The sequence below is a fragment of the Schistocerca gregaria genome, unplaced genomic scaffold, assembly GCF_023897955.1.
Source record: "Schistocerca gregaria isolate iqSchGreg1 unplaced genomic scaffold, iqSchGreg1.2 ptg000001l___fragment_3, whole genome shotgun sequence".
Classification (NCBI taxonomy): domain Eukaryota; kingdom Metazoa; phylum Arthropoda; class Insecta; order Orthoptera; family Acrididae; genus Schistocerca; species Schistocerca gregaria.
The window spans coordinates 4,005,930-4,026,286 of record NW_026061699.1 but is presented as its reverse complement, the minus strand read 5'-3'; positions in this window follow the sequence as shown (position 1 = coordinate 4,026,286).

Sequence of the window (20,357 nt, the reverse complement as noted above, 5' to 3'; positions counted from 1 at the left end):
TGTAGTTTCCGATGCACATCTGGAGGCATTCTGTAATCTGTGTACTATCAGATTGTTGATGAAACACAGAAATTGCATCGGGATTGAATACAACAGTCACCGTGCGCACTTTCCTCCACGGGGGTATGTCTCAATCAGTCTGTGTTTTCGTCGTTCCCTGGAAGACCAGTAGTAGTTTCCGATGCACATCTGGTGGCATTCTGTAATCTGTGGAATATCAGAGTGTTGATGAAACACAGAAATTGCATCGGGATTGAATACAACAGTCACCATGCTCACTTTCCTCCACGACAGCCAAGTCTCAAACAGTCTAGGCTTTGATCGTTCCCTGGAAGACCAGTAGTAGTTTCCGATGCACGTCTGGTGGCATTCTGTAACCTGTGGTCTATCAGAGTGTTGATGAAACACAGAAATTGCATCGGGATTGAATACAACAGACACCATGCGCACTTTCCTCCATGGGAGTAATCCTCAAACAGTCTACGCCTTAATCGTTCCGTGGAAGACCAGTAGTACTTTTCGATGCACATCTGGAGGCCTTCTGTAATCTGTGGACCTTCAAAGTGTTGATGAAACTCAGTAATTGCCTCGGAATTGAATACAACAGTCACAACGCGCACTATCCTCCACGGGAGTAATGTCTCAAACAGTATACGTTTTGATCGTTCCCTGGAGGTCTTGTGGAAGTTTCCGAGGCACATCTGGAGGCATTCTGTAATCTGCGGACTATCAGACTGTTGATGAAACACAGAAATGGCATCGGGATTAAATACAACAGTCACTGTGCACGCTTTTCTCCATGGGAGTAATGTCTCAAACAGTCTACGCTTTGATCGTTCCCTGGAAGAACAGTAATAGTTACCGATGCACATCTGGAAGCATTCTGTAATCTGTGGACTATCAGACTGTTGATGAAACACAGAAATTGCATCGGGATTAAATACAACAGTCACTGTGCACGCTTTTCTCCATGGGAGTAATGTCTCAAACAGTCTACGCTTTGATCGTTCCCTGGAAGAACAGTAATAGTTACCGATGCACATCTGGAAGCATTCTGTAATCTGTGGACTATCAGAGTGTTGATGAAACACAGAAATTGCATCGGGATTGAATACAGCAATCACCATGCGCACTTTCCTCCATGGGAGTAATTCTCAAACAGTCTACGCTTTGATCTTTCCCTGGAAGACCAGTAGTAGTCTCCGATGCACATCTGGTGGCATTCTGTAATCTGTGGACTATCAGAGTGTTGACGAAACACAGAAATTAAATCGAGATTGAATACCAGTCACCATGCGCACTTTCCTCCATGGGAGTAATGTCTCAAACCGTCTACGCTTTGATCGTTCCCTTTAAGACCAGTAGTAGTTTCCGATGCACATCTATCGGCATTCTGTAATCTGTGGACTATCAGAGTGTTGATGAAACACAGAAATTGCATCGGGATTGAATACTACAGTCTCAACGCGCACTTTCCCCACGGGAGTAATGTCTCAAACAGTATACGATTTGATCGTTCCCTGGAGGACTAGTGGAAGCTTCCGATGCACATCTGGAGGCATTCTGTAATCTGTGGACCTTCAAAGTGTTGATGAAGCACAGAAATTGCATCGGGATTCAATACAACAGCCACCATGCGCACATCCCTCCACGGGAATAATATCTAAAAAGTCTACGCTTTGATCGTTCCCTTTAAGACCAGTAGTAGTTTCCGATGCACATCTATTGGCATTCTGTAATCTGTAGACTATCAGAGTGTTGATGCAACACAGAAATTGCATCGGGATTGAATACAACAGTCACCATGCTTACTTTCCTCCATTGGAGTAATGTGTCAAACAGTCTACGCTTTGATCGTTCCCTGGAAGACCAGTAGTAGTTTCTGATGCACATCTGGAGGCATTCTGTAATCTGTGGACTATCAGAGTGTTGATGAAACACAGAAATTGCATCGGGATTGAATACAACAGTCACCATGCGCACTTTTCTCCATGGGATTGATGTCTGAAACAGTCTACGCTTAGATAGTTCTCTGGAAGACCAGTAGTAGTTTCCGATGCACATCTCGTGGCATTCTGTAATGTGTGGACTATCAGAGTGTTGATGAAACACAGAAATTGCATCGGGATTGAATACAACAGTCACCATGCGCACGTTCCTCCATGGGAGTAATGTCTCAAACAGTCTACGCTTTGATCGTTCCCTGGAAGACCAGTAGCAGTTTCCGATGCACATCTGGAGGCATTCTGTTATCTGTGGACTATCAGAGTGGTGATGAAACACAGAAATTGCATCGGGATTTAGTACCACAATCACCATGCGCACTGCCTTCCATGGAAGCAATGTCTCAAACAGTCTAGGCTTTGATCGTTCCCTGGAAGACCAGTTGTAGTTTCCGATGCACATCTGGAGGCATTCTGTAATCTGTGTACTATCAGATTGTTGATGAAACACAGAAATTGCATCGGGATTGAATACAACAGTCACCGTGCGCACTTTCCTCCACGGGGGTATGTCTCAATCAGTCTGTGCTTTCGTCGTTCCCTGGAAGACCAGTAGTAGTTTCCGATGCACATCTCGTGGCATTCTGTAATGTGTGGACTATCAGAGTGTTGATGAAACACAGAAATTGCATCGGGATTGAATACAACAGTCACCATGCTCACTTTCCTCCACGGGAGCCATGTCTCAAACAGTCTAGGCTTTGATCGTTCCCTGGAAGACCAGTAGTAGTTTCCGATGCACGTCTGGTGGCATTCTGTAACCTGTGGTCTATCAGAGTGTTGATGAAACACAGAAATTGCATCGGGATTGAATACAACAGACACCATGCGCACTTTCCTCCATGGGAGTAATCCTCAAACAGTCTACGCCTTAATCGTTCCGTGGATGACCAGTAGTACTTTTCGATGCACATCTGGAGGCCTTCTGTAATCTGTGGACCTTCAAAGTGTTGATGAAACTCAGTAATTGCCTCGGAATTGAATACAACAGACACCATGCGCACTTTCCTCTATGGGAGTAATGTCTCAAACAGTCTACGCTTTGATCGTTCCCTTTAAGAACAGTTGTAGTTTCCGATGCACATCTATTGGCATTCTGTAATATGTGGACTATCAGAGTGTTGATGAAAAAAAGAAATTGCATCGGGATTGAATACAACAGTCACAACGCGCACTATCCTCCACGGGAGTAATGTCTCAAACAGTATACGTTTTGATCGTTCCCTGGAGGTATTGTGGAAGTTTCCGAGGCACATCTGGAGGCATTCTGTAATCTGTGGACTGTCAGAGTGTTCATGAAACACAGAAATTGCATCGGGATTGAATACAACAGTCACCATGCGCACTTTCCTAAATGGGAGTAATGTCTCAAACAATCAACGCTTTGATCGTTTCTTGGAAGTCCAGTAGTAGTTTCCGATGCACATCTGGAGGCATTCTGTAATCTGCGGACTATCAGACTGTTGATGAAACACAGAAATTGCATCGGGATTAAATACAACAGTCACTGTGCACGCTTTTCTCCATGGGAGTAATGTCTCAAACAGTCTACGCTTTGATCGTTCCGTGGAAGAACAGTAATAGTTACCGATGCACATCTGGAAGCATTCTGTAATCTGTGGACTATCAGAGTGTTGACGAAACACAGAAATTAAATCGGGATTGAATACCAGTCACCATGCGCACTTTCCTCCATGGGAGTAATGTCTCAAACCGTCTACGCTTTGATCGTTCCCTTTAAGACCAGTAGTAGTTTCCGATGCACATCTATCGGCATTCTGTAATCTGTGGACTATCAGAGTGTTGATTAAACACAGAAATTGCATCGGGATTGAATACTACAGTCTCAACGCGCACTTTCCCCCACGGGAGTAATGTCTCAAACAGTATACGATTTGATCGTTCCCTGGAGGACCAGTGGAAGTTTCCGATGCACATCTGGAGGCATTCTGTAATCTGTGGACCTTCAAAGTGTTGATGAAGCACAAAAATTGCATCGGGATTCAATACAACAGCCACCATGTGCACATCCCTCCACGGGAGTAATATCTAAAAAGTCTACGCTTTGATCGTTCCCTTTAAGACCAGTAGTAGTTTCCGATGCACATCTATTGGCATTCTGTAATCTGTAGAGTATCAGAGTGTTGATGCAACACAGAAATTGCATCGGGATTGAATACAACAGTCACCATGCTTACTTTCCTCCATTGGAGTAATGTGTCAAACAGTCTACGCTTTGATCGTTCCCTGGAAGACCAGTAGTAGTTTCTGATGCACATCTGGAGGCATTCTGTAATCTGTGGACTATCAGAGTGTTGATGAAACACAGTAATTGCATCGGGATTGAATACAACAGTCACCATGCTCACTTTCCTCCACGGGAGCCATGTCTCAAACAGTCTAGGCTTTGATCGTTCCCTGGAAGACCAGTAGTAGTTTCCGATGCACGTCTGGTGGCATTCTGTAACCTGTGGTCTATCAGAGTGTTGATGAAACACAGAAATTGCATCGGGATTGAATACAACAGTCACCATGCGCACTTTACTCCATGGGAGTAATCCTCAAACAGTCTACGCCTTAATCGTTCCGTGGAAGACCAGTAGTACTTTTCGATGCACATCTGGAGGCCTTCTGTAATCTGTGGACCTTCAAAGTGTTGATGAAACTCAGTAATTGCCTCGGAATTGAATACAACAGACAACATGCGCACTTTCCTCTATGGGAGTAATGTCTCAAACAGTCTACGCTTTGATCGTTCCCTTTAAGACCAGTTGTAGTTTCCGATGCACATCTATTGGCATTCTGTAATCTGTGGACTATCAGAGTGTTGATGAAACACAGAAATTGCATCGGGAATGACTACAACAGTCATTATGCGCACTTTATCCATGGGAGTAATGTCTCAAACAGTCTACGCTTTGATCGTTCCCTGGAGGACCAGTAACAGTTTCCGATGCACGTCTGGTGATATTCTGTAATTTGTGGACTATCAGAGTGATGATGAAACACAGATATTCCATCGGGGTGAATACAACAGTCACCATGCGCACTTTTCTCAACGGGAGTAATGTCCCAAAAGTCTACGTTTTGATCGTTCCCTTTAAGACCAGTTGTAGTTTCCGATGCACATCTATTGGTATTCTGTAATATGTGGACTATCAGAGTGTTGATGAAACACAGAAATTGCATCGGGATTGAATACAACAGTCACCATGCGCACTTTCCTCCATGAGAGTAAAGTCTCAAAGAGAATACGTTTTGATCGTTCCCTGGAGGACCAGTGGAAGTTTCCGAGGCACATCTGGAGGCATTCTGTAATCTGTGGACCTTCAAAGTGTTGATGAAACACAGAAAGTGACTCGGGATTGAATACAACAGTCACCATGCGCACTTTCCTAAATGGGAGTAATAACTCAAACTGACTACGCTTTGATCGTTCCCTGGAAGAACAGTTGTAGTTTCCGATGCACATCTGGAGGCATTCTGAAACCTGTGGACTATCAGATTGTTGATGAAACACAGAAATTGCATCGGGATTGAATACAATAGTCACCGTGCGCACTTTCCTCCACGGGGGTATGTCTCAAACAGTCTGTGCTTTCGTCGTTCCCTGGAAGACCAGTAGTAGTTTCCGATGCACATCTGGTGGCATTCTGTAATCTGTGGAATATCAGAGTGTTGATGAAACACAGAAATTGCATCTGGATTGAATACAACAGTCACCATGCTTACTTCCCTCCATGGGAGTAATGTCTCAAACAGTCTAGGCTTTGATCGTTTCCTGGAAGACCAGTAGTAGTTTCTGATGCACATCTGGAGGCATTATGTAATCTGTGGACTATCAGAGTGTTGATGAAACACTAAAATCGCATCGGGAGTGAATACAACAGTCACCATGCGAACTTTCCTCCATGGGAGTAATGCCTCAAAAAATCTACGCTTTGATCGTTTCTTGGAAGTCCAGTAGTAGTTTCCGATGCACATCTGGAGGCATTCTGTAATCTGCGGACTATCAGACTGTTGATGAAACACAGAAATTGCATCGGGATTAAATACAACAGTCACTGTGCACACTTTTCTCCATGGGAGTAATGGCTCAAACAGTCTACGCTTTAATCGTTCCGTGGACGACCAGTAGTACTTATCGATGCACATCTGGAGGCCTTCTGTAATCTGTGGACCTTCAAAGTGTTGATGAAACTCAGTAATTGCCTCGGAATTGAATACAACAGTCACCATGCTTACTTTCCTCCGTGGGAGTAATGTCTGGAACAGTCTACGCTTTGATCGTTCCCTGGAAGACTGGTAGTAGTTTTCGATGCACATCTGGAGGCATTCTGTAATGTGTGGACTATCAGAGTGTTGATGAAACACAGAAATTGCATCGGGATTGAATACACCAGTCACCATGCGCACTTTCCTCCATGGGAGTAATTCTCAAACAGTCTACGCTTTGATCTTTCCCTGGAAGACCAGTAGTAGTCTCCGATGCACATCTGGTGGCATTCTGTAATCTGTGGACTATCACAGTGTTGATGAAACACAGAAATTGCATCGGGATTGAATACAACAGTCACCATGCGCACATTCCTCCATGGGAGTAATTCTCAAACAGTCTACGCTTTGATCTTTCCCTGGAAGACCAGTAGTAGTCTCCGATGCACATCTGGTGGCATTCTGTAATCTGTGGACTATCAGAGTGTTGACGAAACACAGAAATTGCATCGGGTATGAATACCAGTCACCATGCACACTTTCCTCCATGGGAGTAATGTCTCAAACCGTCTACGCTTTGATCGTTCCCTTTAAGACCAGTAGTAGTTTCCGATGCACATCTATCGGCATTCTGTAATCTGTGGACTATCAGAGTGTTGATTAAACACAGAAATTGCATCGGGATTGAATACAACAGTCACAACGCGCACTTTCCCCCACGGGAGTAATGTCTCAAAGAGTATACGATTTGATCGTTCCCTGGAGGACCAGTGGAAGTTACCGATGCACATCTGGCGGCATTCCGTAATCTGTGGACCTTCAAAGTGTTGATGAAACACAGAAATAGCATCGGGATTCAATACAACAGCCACCATGCGCACTTCCCTCCACAGGAGTAATGTCTCAAAAAGTCTATGCTTTGATCGTTCCCTTTAAGACCAGTAGTAGTTTCCGATGCACATCTATTGGCATTCTGTAATCTGTAGACTATCAGAGTGTTGATGAAACACAGAAATTGCATCGGGATTGAATACAACAGTCACAACGTGCACTTTCCTCCACGGGAGTAATGTCTCAAACAGTATACGTTTTGATCGTTCCCTGGAGGACCAGTGGAAGTTTCCGATGCACATCTGGAGGCATTCTGTAATCTGTGGACCTTCAAAGTGTTTATGAAACACAGAAATTGCATCGGGATTGAATACAACAGTCACCATGCGCATTTTCCTCCATGTCAGTAATGTCTCAAACAGTCTACGCTTTGATCGTTCCCTGGAAGAACAGTGGTAGTTTCCGATGCACATCTGGAGACATTCTGTAATCTGTGGACTATCAGAGTATTGATGAAACACAAAAATTGCATCGGGATTGAATACAACAGTCACCAGGCGCACTTTCCTCCATGCGAGTAATGTCTCTAACAGTCTACGCTTTAATCGTTCCCTGGAAGACCAGTAGTAGTTTCCGATGCACATCTGGAGGCATTCTGTAATCTGTGGACTATCAGTGTGTTGCTGAAACACAGAAATTGCATCGGGATTGAATACAACAGTGACCATGCGCACCTTCCTCCATGGGAGTAATGTCTCAAAGAGTTTGCGCTTTGATGGTTCCCTGGTAGAACAGTAGTAGCTTCAGATGCGCAACTGGAGGCATTCTGTAATCTGTGGAATATCAGAGTGTTGATGAAACACAGAAATTGCATCGGGATTGAATACAACAGTCACCATGCGCACTTCCCTCCACGGGAGAAATGTACCAAACAGTTTACTCTTTGATCTTTCCCTGGAAGGTCAGTAGTAGTTTCCAATGCACATCCGGTGGCATTCTGTAATCTGTGGACTATTAGAGTGTTAATGAAACACAGAAATTGCATTAGCATTGAATACAACAGTCACCATGCTCACTTTCCTCCATGGGAGTAATGTCTCAAACAGTCTACACTTTGATCGTTCCCTGGAAGACCAGTAGTAGTTTCCGATGCACATCTGGAGGCATTCTGTAATCTGTGGACTATCAGAGTATGGATCAAACACAGAAATTGCATTGGGATTTAATACGTCTCCATGCACACATTCCTCCTTGGGAGTAATGTCTCAAACAGTCTACGCTTTGATCGTTCACTGGAAGACCAGTAGTAGTTTCCGATGAACTTCTGGAGGCATTCTATAATCTGTGAACTATCAGAGTGTTGATGAAATACAGAAGTAGCATCGGGATTGAATACAACAGTCACCATGTTCACTTTCCTCCATGGGAGTAATTTTCAAACAGTTTACGCTTTGATCGTTCCCTGGAAGACCAATAGTAGTTTCCGATGCACATCTGGTGGCATTCTGTAATCTGTGGACTATCGGAGTGTTGATGAAACACAGAAATTGCATCGGGAATGACTACAACAGTCATTATGCGCACTTTATCCATGGGAGTAATGTCTCAAACAGTCTACCCTTTGATCGTTCCCTGGAGGACCAGTAATAGTTTCCGATGCACGTCTGGTGATATTCTGTAATTTGTGGACTATCAGAGTGATGATGAAACACAGAAATTCCATCGGGGTGAGTACAACAGTCACCATGCGCACTTTCCTCAACGGGGTAATGTCCCAACAGTCTACGTTTTGATCGTTCCCTTTAAGACCAGTTGTAGTTTCCGATGCACATCTTTTGGTATTCTGTAATATGTGGACTATCAGAGTGTTGATGAAACACAGAAATTGCATCGGGATTGAATACAACAGTCACCATGCGCACTATTCTCCATGAGAGTAAAGTCTCAAAAAGAATACGTTTTGATCGTTCCCTGGAGGACCAGTGGAAGTTTCCGAGGCACATCTGGAGGCATTCTTTAATCTGTGGACCTTCAAAATGTTGATGAAACACAGAAATTGCATCGGGATTTAATACAACAGTCACCATGCGCACTTTCCTAAATGGAAGTAATGTCTCAAATTGACTACGCTTTGATCGTTCCCTGGAAGAACAGTGGTAGTTTCCGATGCCCATCTGGACGCATTCTGTAATCTGTGGACTATCAGAGTGTTGATGAAACACAGAAACTGCATCGGGATTGAATACAACAGTCACCATGCGCACCTTCCTCCATGGGAGTAATGTCTCAAACAGTCTACGCTTTGATCGTTCCCTGGATGAACAGTAATGGATACCGATGCACATCTGGAGGCATTCTGTAATCTGTGGACTATCAGAGTGTTGATGAAATACAGAAATTGCATCGGGATTGAATACAACAGTCACCATGAGCACTTTCCTCCATGAGAGTAAAGTCTCTTACAGTCTACGCTTTGATGATTCCCTGGAAGACCAGTGTTAGTTTCCGATGCACATCTGGAGGCATTCTGTAATCTGTGGACTATCAGAGTATTGATGAAACCCAGATATTTCATCGGGATTAAATACAACAGTCACTATGCGCACTGTCCTCCATGCGAGTAATGTCTCTAGCAGTCCACGCTTTGATCGTTCCCTGGAAGACCAGTAGTAGTTTCCGATGCTCATCTGGAGGCATTATGTAATCTGTGGACTATCAGAGTGTTGATGAAACACTAAAATCGCATCGGGAGTGAATACAACAGTCACCATGCGCACTTTCCTAAATGGGAGTAATGTCTCAAACTGACTAGGCTTTGATCGTTCCCTAGAAGAACAGTGGTAGTTTCCGATGCCCATCTGGAGGCATTCTGTAATCTGTGGACTATCAGAGTGTTGATGAAACACACAAATTGCATCGGGAGTGAATACAACAGTCACCATGCGAACTTTCCTCCATGGGAGTAATGCCTCAAACAGTCTACGCTTTGATCGTTTCTTGGAAGTCCAGTAGTAGTTTCCGATGCACATCTGGAGGCATTCTGTAATCTTCGGACCATCAGACTGTTGATGAAACACAGAAATTGCATCGGGATTAAATACCACAGTCACTGTGCACACTTTTCTCCAAGGGAGTAATGTCTCAAACAGTCTACGCTTTGATCGTTCCCTGGAAGAACAGTAGTAGTTACCGATGCACATCTGGAAGCATTCTGTAATCTGTGGACAATCAGAGTGTTGACCTAATACAGAAATTGCATCGGGATTGAATACAACATTTACCATGCGCACTTTCCTCCATGGGAGTAATGTCTCAAACAGTCTACGCTTTGATCGTTCCCTGGAAGACCAGTAGTAGTTTGCGATGAACATGTGGAGGCATTCTATATTCTGTGAACTATCAGAGTGTTGATGAAATACAGAAACAGCATCGGGATTGAATACAACAGTCATCATGTTCACTTTCCTCCATGGGAGTAATTTTCAAACAGTATACGCTTTGATCGTTCCCTGGATGACCAGTAGTAGTTTCCGATGCACATCTGGAGGCATTCTGTAATCTGTAGACTATCAGAGTGTTGATGAAACACAGAAATTGCATCGGGATTGAATACAACAGTCACCATGCGCACTTTCCTCCACGGGAGTAATGTCTCAAACAGTCTACGCCTTGATCGTTAACTGGAAGACCTGTAGTAATTTCCGATGCACGTCTGGTGGCATTCTATAATCTGTGGACTATGAGAGTGTTGATGACACACAGAAATTGCCTTGGGATTGAATACAACAGTAAACATGCGCACTTTCCTCCACGTGAGTAATGTCTCAAACAGATTACGATTTGATCGTTCCCTGGAGGACCAGTGGAAGTTTCCGATGCACATCTGGAGGCATTCTGTAATCTGTGGACCTTCAAAGTGTTGATGAAACACAGAAATTGTATCGGGATTGAATACAACAGTCACCATGCGCACTTTCCTTCATGTTAGTAATGTCTCAAACAGTCTACGCTTTGATCGTTCCCTGGAAGAACAGTGGTAGTGTCCGATGCACATCTGGAGGCATTCTGTAATCTGTGGACTATCAGAGGGTTGATGAAACACAGAAATTGCATCGGGGTTGAATACAACAGTCACTATGCGCACTTTCCTCCATGCGAGTAATGTCTCTAACAGTCTACGCTTCAATCGTTCACTGGAAGACCAGCAGTAGTTTCCGATGCACATCTGGAGGCATTCTGTAATCTGTGGAGTATCAGAGTGTTGATGAAACACAGAAATTGAATCGGGATTGAATACAACAGTCACCGTGCACACTTTTCTCCATGGGAGTAATCTCTGAAACGGTCTACGCTTTGATCGTTCCCTGGAAGACCAGTAGTAGTTTCCGATGCACATCTGGAGGCATTCTCAAATCTCTGGACTAACTGAGTGTTGATGAAACACAGAAATTGCATCGGGATTGAATACAACAGTCACCATGGGCACTTTTCTCCATGGGAGTAATTGTCAAACAGTCTACGCTTTGATCGTTCCCTGGAAGACCAGTAGTAGTTTCCGATGCACATCTGGTGGCATTCTGTAACATGTGGACTATCAGAGAGTTGATGAAACACAGAAATTGCATCGGGATTGAATACAACAGTCACCATGCGCACTTTTCTCCATGGGAGTAATTGTCAAACAGTCTACGCTTTGATCGTTCCCTGGAAGACCAGTAGTAGTTTCCGATGCACATCTGGTGGCATTCTGCAATATGTGGACTATCAGAGAGTTGATGAAACACAGAAATTGCATCGGGATTGAATAAAACAGTCACCATGCGCACTTTCCTCTACGGGAGTAATGCCTCAAACAGTCTACTCTTTGATCGTTCCGTGGAAGACAAGTAGTAGTTTCCGAAGCACATCTGGAGGCATTCTGTAATCTGTGGACTGTCAGAGTGTTGATGCAACACAGAAATTGCATCGGGCTTGAATACAACAGTCACCATGCGCGCTTTCCTCTACGGGAGAAATGTACCAAACAGTCTACACTTTGATAGTTCCCTGGAAGGCCAGTAGTAGTTTCCAATGCACATCCGGTGGCATTCTGTAATCTGTTTACTATTAGAGTGTTAATGAAACACAGAAATTGCATCAGCATTGAATACAACAGTCACCATGCTCACTTTCCTCCATGGGAGTAATGTCTCAAACAGTCTACACTTTGATCGTTCCCTGGAAGACCAGTAGTAGTTTCCGATGCACATCTGGAGGCATTCTGTAATCTGTGGACTATCAGAGTATGGATCGAACACAGAAATTGCATCGGGATTTAATACGTCTCCATGCACACATTCCTCCTTGGGAGTAATGTCTCAAACAGTCTACGCTTTGATCGTTCACTGGAAGACCAGTAGTAGTTTCCGATGAACATCTGGAGGCATTCTATAATCTGTGAACTATCAGAGTGTTGATGAAATACAGAAATAGCATCGGGATTGAATACAACAGTCACCATGTTCACTTTCCTCCATGGGAGTAATTATCAAACAGTATACGCTTTGATCGTTCCCTGGAAGACCAGTAGTAGTTTCCGATGCACATCTGGTGGCATTCTGTAATCTGTGGACTATCGGAGTGTTGATGAAACACAGAAATTGCATCGGGAATGACTACAACAGTCACCATGCGCACTTTCCTAAATGGGAGTAATGTCTCAAACTGACTACGCTTTGATCGTTCCCTGGAAGAACAGTGGTAGTTTCCGATGCCCATCTGGACGCATTCTGTAATCTGTGGACTATCAGAGTGTTGATGAAACACAGAAACTGCATCGGGATTGAATACAACAGTCACCATGCGCACCTTCCTCCATGGGAGTAATGTCTCAAACAGTCTACGCTTTGATCGTTCCCTGGAAGAACAGTAATGGATACCGATGCACATCTGGAGTCATTCTGTAATCTGTGGACTATCAGAGTATTGATGAAACACAGAAATTTCATCGGGATTAAATACAACAGTCACTATGCGCACTTTCCTCCATGAGAGTAAAGTCTCTTACAGTCTACGCTTTGATGATTCCCTGGAAGACCAGTGTTAGTTTCCGATGCACATCTGGAGGCATTCTGTAATCTGTGGACTATCAGAGTATTGATGAAACACAGAAATTTCATCGGGATTAAATACAACAGTCACTATGCGCACTGTCCTCCATGCGAGTAATGTCTCTAGCAGTCCACGCTTTGATCGTTCCCTGGAAGACCAGTAGTAGTTTCCGATGCACATCTGGAGGCATTTTGTAATCTGTGGACTATCAGAGTGTTGATGAAACACTAAAATCGCATCGGGAGTTAATACAACAGTCACCATGCGAACTTTCCTCCATGGGAGTAATCCCTCAATCAGTCTACGCTTTGATCGTTTCTTGGAAGTCCAGTAGTAGTTTCCGATGCACATCTGGAGGCATTCTGTAATCTGCGGACTATCAGACTGTTGATGAAACACAGAAATTGCATCGGGATTAGAAACAACAGTCACTGTGCACACTTTTCTCCATTGGAGTAATGTCTCAAACAGTCTACGCTTTGATCGTTCCCAGGAAGAACAGTAATATTTACTGATGCACATCTGGAAGTATTCTGTAATCTGTGGACTATCAGAGTGTTGATGAAACACAGATATTGCATCGGGATTGAATACAACAGTCACCATGCGTACTTTCCTCCATGGGAGTAATGTCTCAAACAGTCTACGCTTTGATCGTATCCTGGAAGACCAGTAGTAGTTTCCGATGAACATGTGGAGGCATTCTATAATCTGTGAACTATCAGAGTGTTGATGAAACACACAAATTGCATCGGGATTGAATACAACAGTCACCATGCGCACTTTCCTCCATGGGAGTAATGTCTCAAACAGTCTACGCTTTGATCGATCCCTGGAAGAACAGTAATGGTTACCGACGCACATCTGGAGTCATTCTGTAATCTGTGGACTATCAGAGTATTGATGAAACACAGAAATTTCATCGGGATTAAATACAACAGTCACTATGCGCACTGTCCTCAATGCGAGTAATGTCTCTAACAGTCCACGCTTTGATCGTTCCCTGGAAGACGAGTAGTAGTTTCCGATGCACATCTGGAGGCATTATGTAATCTGTGGACTATCAGAGTGTTGATTAAACACTAAAATCGCATCGGGAGTGAATACAACAGTCACCATGCGAACTTTCCTCCATGGGAGTAATGCCTCAAACAGTCTACGCTTTGATCGTTTCTTGGAAGTCCAGTAGTAGTTTCCGATGCACATCTGGAGGCATTCTGTAATCTTCGGACCATCAGACTGTTGATGAAACACAGAAATTGCATCGGGATTAAATACTACAGTCACTGTGCACACTTTTCTCCATGGGAGTAATGTCTCAAACAGTCTACGCTTTGATCGTTCCCTGGAAGAACAGTAGTAGTTACCGATGCACATCTGGAAGCATTCTGTAATCTGTGGACAATCAGAGTGTTGACCTAATACAGAAATTGCATCGGGATTGAATACAACAGTTACCATGCGCACTTTCCTCCATGGGAGTAATGTCTCAAACAGTCTACGCTTTGATCGTTCCCTGGAAGACCAGTAGTAGTTTGCGATGAACATGTGGAGGCATTCTATATTCTGTGAACTATCAGAGTGTTGATGAAATACAGAAACAGCATCGGGATTGAATACAACAGTCATCATGTTCACTTTCCTCCTTGGGAGTAATTTTCAAACAGTATACGCTTTGATCGTTCCCTGGAAGACCAGTAGTAGTTTCCGATGCACATCTGGTGGCATTCTGTAATCTGTGGACTATCAGAGTGTTGATGAAACACAGAAGTTGAATCGGGATTGAATAGAAACGTCACCATGCGCACTTTCCTCCATAGGAGTAATGTCTCAAACAGTCTACAGTTTGATCGTTCCCTGGATGACCAGTAGTAGTTTCCGATGCACATCTGGAGGCATTCTGTAATCTGTGGACTATCAGAGTGTTGATGAAACACAGAAATTGCATCGGGATTGAATACAACAGTCACCATGCGCACTTTCCTCCACGGGAGTAATGTCTCAAACAGTCTACGCCTTGATCGTTAACTGGAAGACCTGTAGTAATTTCCGATGCACGTCTGGTGGCATTCTATAATCTGTGGACTATGAGAGTGTTGATGACACACAGAAATTGCCTTGCCATTGAATACAACAGTTACCATGCGCACTTTCCTCCACGTGAGTAATGTCTCAAACAGATTACGATTTGATCGTTCCCTGGAGGACCAGTGGAAGTTTCCGATGCACATCTGGAGGCATTCTGTAATCTGTGGACCTTCAAAGTGTTGATGAAACACAGAAATTGTATCGGGATTGAATACAACAGTCACCATGCGCACTTTCCTTCATGTTAGTAATGTCTCAAACAGTCTACGCTTTGATCGTTCCCTGGAAGAACAGTGGTAGTGTCCGATGCACATCTGGAGGCATTCTTTAATCTGTGAAATATCAGAGAGTTGATGAAACACAGATATTGCATCGGATTTGAATACAACAGTCACTATGCGCACTTTCCTCATTGCGAGTAATGTCTCTAACAGTCTACGCTTCAATCGTTCACTGGAAGACCAGTAGTAGTTTCCGATGCACATCTGGAGGCATTCTGTAATCTGTGGAGTATCAGAGTGTTGATGAAACACAGAAATTGAATCGGGATTGAATACAACAGTCACCGTGCACACTTTTCTCCATGGGAGTAATCTCTGAAACGGTCTACGCTTTGATCGTTCCCTGGAAGACCAGTAGTAGTTTCCGATGCACATCTGGAGGCATTCTCAAATCTCTGGACTAACTGAGTGTTGATGAAACACAGAAATTGCATCGGGATTGAATACAACAGTCACCATGCGCACTTTTCTCCATGGGAGTAATTGTCAAACAGTCTACGCTTTGATCGTTCCCTGGAAGACCAGTAGTAGTTTCCGATGCACATCTGGTGGCATTCTGTAATATGTGGACTATCAGAGAGTTGATGAAACACAGAAATTGCATCGGGACAGAATACAACAGTCACCATGCGCACTTTTCTCCATGGGAGTTATTGTCAAACAGTCTACGCTTTGATCGTTCCCTGGAAGACCAGTAGTAGTTTCCGATGCACATCTGGTGGCATTCTGTAATATGTGGACTATCAGAGAGTTGATGAAACCCAGAAATTGCATCGGGATTGAATAAAACAGTCACAATGCGCACTTTCCTCCACGGGAGTAATGCCTCAAACAGTCTACTCTTTCATCGTTCCGTGGAAGACAAGTAGTAGTTTCCGAAGCACATCTGGAGGCATTCTGTAATCTGTGGACTGTCAGAGTGTTGATGCAACACAGAAATTGCATCGGGATTGAATACAAAAGTCACCGTGCTTACTTTCCTCCACGGGAGTAATGTCTCAAACAGTCTACGCTTAGATCGTTCCCTGGAGGACCAGTAGTAGTTTCCGATGCACGTCTGGTGATATTCTGTAATTTGTGGACTATCAGAGTGATGATGAAACACAGAAATTCCATCGGGGTGAATACAACAGTCACCATGCGCACATTCCTCCACGGGAGTAATGTCCCAACAGTCTACGCTTTGATAGTTCCCTTTAAGACCAGTTGTAGTTTCCGATGCACATCTATTGGCATTCTGTAATCTGTGGACTATCAGAGTGTTGATGAAACAAAGAAATTGCATCCGGATTGCATACAACAGTCACAACGCGCACTATCCTCCACGGGCGTAATGTCTCAAACAGTATACGTTTTGATCGTTCCCTGGAGGACCTGTGGAAGTTTCCGAGGCACATCTGGAGGCATTCTGTAATCTGTGGACCTTCAAAGTGTTGATGAAACACAGAAATTGCATCGGGATTGAATACAACAGTCACCGTGCGCACTTTCCTAAATGGGAGTAATGTCTCAGACTGACTACGCTTTGATCGTTCCCTGGAAGAACAGTGGTAGTTTTTCATGCACATCTGGAGGCATTCTGCAATCTGTGGACTATCAGAGTATTGATGAAACACAGAAATTTCATCGGGATTAAATACAACAGTCACTATGCGCACTGTCCTCCATGCGAGTAATGTCTCTAACAGTCCACGCTTTGATCGTTCCCTGGAAGACCAGTAGTAGTTTCCGATGCACATCCATCGGCATTCTGTAATCTGTGGACTATCAGAGTGTTGATTAAACTCAGAAATTGCATCGGGATTGAATACAACAGTCACAACGCGCACTTTCCCCCACGGGAGTAATGTCTCAATGAATATACGATTTGATCGTTCCCTGGAGGACCAGTGGAAGTTTCCGATGCAAATCTGGAGGCATTCTGTAATCTGTGGACCTTCAAAGTGTTGATGAAACACAGAAATTGCATCGGGATTGAATACAACAGTCACCATGCGCATTTTCCTCCATGTTAGTAATGTCTCAAACAGTCTACCCTTTGATCGTTCCCTGGAAGAACAGTGGTAGTTTCCGATGCACATCTGGAGGCATTCTGTAATCTGTGGACTATCAGAGTGTTGATGAAACACAAAAATTGCATCGGGATTGAATACAACAGTCACCAGGCGCACTTTCCTCCATGCGAGTAATGTCTCTAACAGTCTATGCTTTAATCGTTCCCTGGAAGACCAGTAGTAGTTTCCGATGCACATCTGGAGGCATTCTGTAATCTGTGGACTATCAGAGTGTTGCTGAAACACAGAAATTGCATCGGGATTGAATACAACAGTGACCATGCGCACCTTCCTCCATGGGAGTAATGTCTCAAAGAGATTACGCTTTGATGGTTCCCTGGAAGACCAGTAGTAGCTTCAGATGCGTAACTGGAGGCATTCTGTAATCTGTGGAGTATCAGAGTGTTGATGAAACACAGAAATTGCATCGGGATTGAATTCAACAGTCACCATGCGCGCTTTCCTCCACGGGAGAAATGTCCCAAACAGTCTACACTTTGATCGTTCCCTGGAAGGCGAGTAGTAGATTCGAATGCACATCCGGTGGCATTCTGTAATCTGTGGACTTCTAGAGTGTTAATGAAACACAGAAGTTGCATCGGCATTGAATACAACAGTCACCATGCGCACTTTATTCCATGGGAGTAATATCTCAAACAGTCTACACTTTGATCGTTCCCTGGAAGACCAGTAGTAGTTTCCGATGCACATCTGGAGGCTTTCTGTAATCTGTGGACTATCACAGTATGGATCAAACACAGAAATTGCATCGGGATTTAATACAACAGTCTCCATGCGCACATTCCTCCATGGGAGTAATGTCTCAAACAGTCTACGCTTTGATCGTTCACTGGAGGACCAGTAGTAGTTTCAGATGCACATCTGGAGGCATTATGTAATCAGTGGACTCTCAGACTGTTGATGAAACACAGAAATTGCATCGGGATTGAATACAACAGTCACCATGCGCACTTTCCTCCATGGGAGTAATGTCTCAAACAGTCTACGCTTTGTTCGTTCCCTGGAAGACCAGTAGTAGTTTCCGATGAACAACTATAGGCATTCTATAATCTGTGAACTATCAGAGTGTTGATGAATTACAGAAATAGCATCGGGATTGAATACAACAGTCACCATGCGCACTTTCTTCCATGGGAGTAATTTTCAAACAGTATACGATTTGATCGTTCCCTGGAAGACCAGTAGTAGTTTCCGATGCACATCTGGTGGCATTCTGTAATCTGTGGACTATCAGAGTGTTGATGAAACACAGAAATTGCATCGGGAATGACTACAACAGTCATTATGCGCACTTTATCCGCGTGAGTAATGTCTCAAACAGATTACGATTTGATCGTTCCCTGGAGGACCAGTAATAGTTTCCGATGCACGTCTGGTGATATTCTGTAATTTGTGGACTATCAGAGTGATGATGAAACACAGAAATTCCATCGGGGTGAATACAACAGTCACCATGCGCACTTTCCTCAACGGGAGTAATGTCCCAACAGTCTACGTTTTGATCGTTCCCTTTAAGACCAGTTGTAGTTTCCGATGCACATCTATTGGTATTCTGTAATATGTGGACTATCAGAGTGTTGATGAAACACAGATATTGCATCGGGATTGAATACAATAGTCACCATGCGCACTTTCCTCCATGAGAGTAAAGTCTTAAACAGAATACGGTGTGATCGTTCCCTGGAGGACCAGTGGAAGTTTCCGAGGCACATCTGGAGGCAATCTGTAATCTGTGGACCTTCAAAGTGTTGATGAAACACAGAAATTGATTCGGGATTGAATACAACAGTCACCATGCGCACTTTCCTAAATCGGAGTAATGTCTCAAACTTACTACGCTTTGATCGTTCCCTGGAAGAACAGTGGTAGTTTCCGATGCCCATCTGGAGGCATTCTGTAATCTGTGGAGTTTCAGAGTGTTGATGAAACACACAAATTGCATCGGGATTGAATACAACAGTCACCATGCGCACTTTCCTCCATAGGAGTAATGTCTCAAACAGTCTACGCTTTGATCGTTCCCTGGAAGAACAGTAATGGTTACCGATGCACATCTGGAGGCATTCTGTAATCTGTGGACTATCAGAGTATTGATGAAACACAGAAATTTCATCGGGATTAAATACAACAGTCACTATGCGCACTGTCCTCCATGCGAGTAATGTCTCTAACAGTCCACGCTTTGATCGTTCCCTGGAAGACCAGTAGTAGTTTCCGATGCACATGTGGAATCATTATGTAATCTGTGGACTATCAGAGTGTTGATGAAACACTAAAATCGCATCGGGAGAGAATACAACAGTCGCCATGCGAACTTTCCTCCATGGGAGTAATGTCTCAAACAGTCGACGCTTTGATCGTTCCCTGGAAGACAAGTAGTAGTTTGCGATGAACATGTGGAGGCATTCTATAATCTGTGAACTATCAGAGTGTTGATGAAATACTGAAATAGCATCGGGATTGAATACAACACTCACTATGCGCACTTTCCTCCATGCGAGTAATGTCTCTAACAGTCTACGCTTTAATCGTTCACTGGAAGACCAGTAGTAGTTTCCGATGCACATCTGGAGGCATTCTCAAATCTGTGGACTAACTGAGTGTTGATGAAACACAGAAATTGCAACGGGATTGAATGCAACAGTCACCATGCGCACTTTCCACAACGGGAGTAATTGTCAAACAGTCTACGCTTTGATCGTTCCCTGGAAGACCAGTAGTAGTTTCCGATGCACATCTGGTGGCATTCTGTAATCTGTGGACTATCAGAGAGT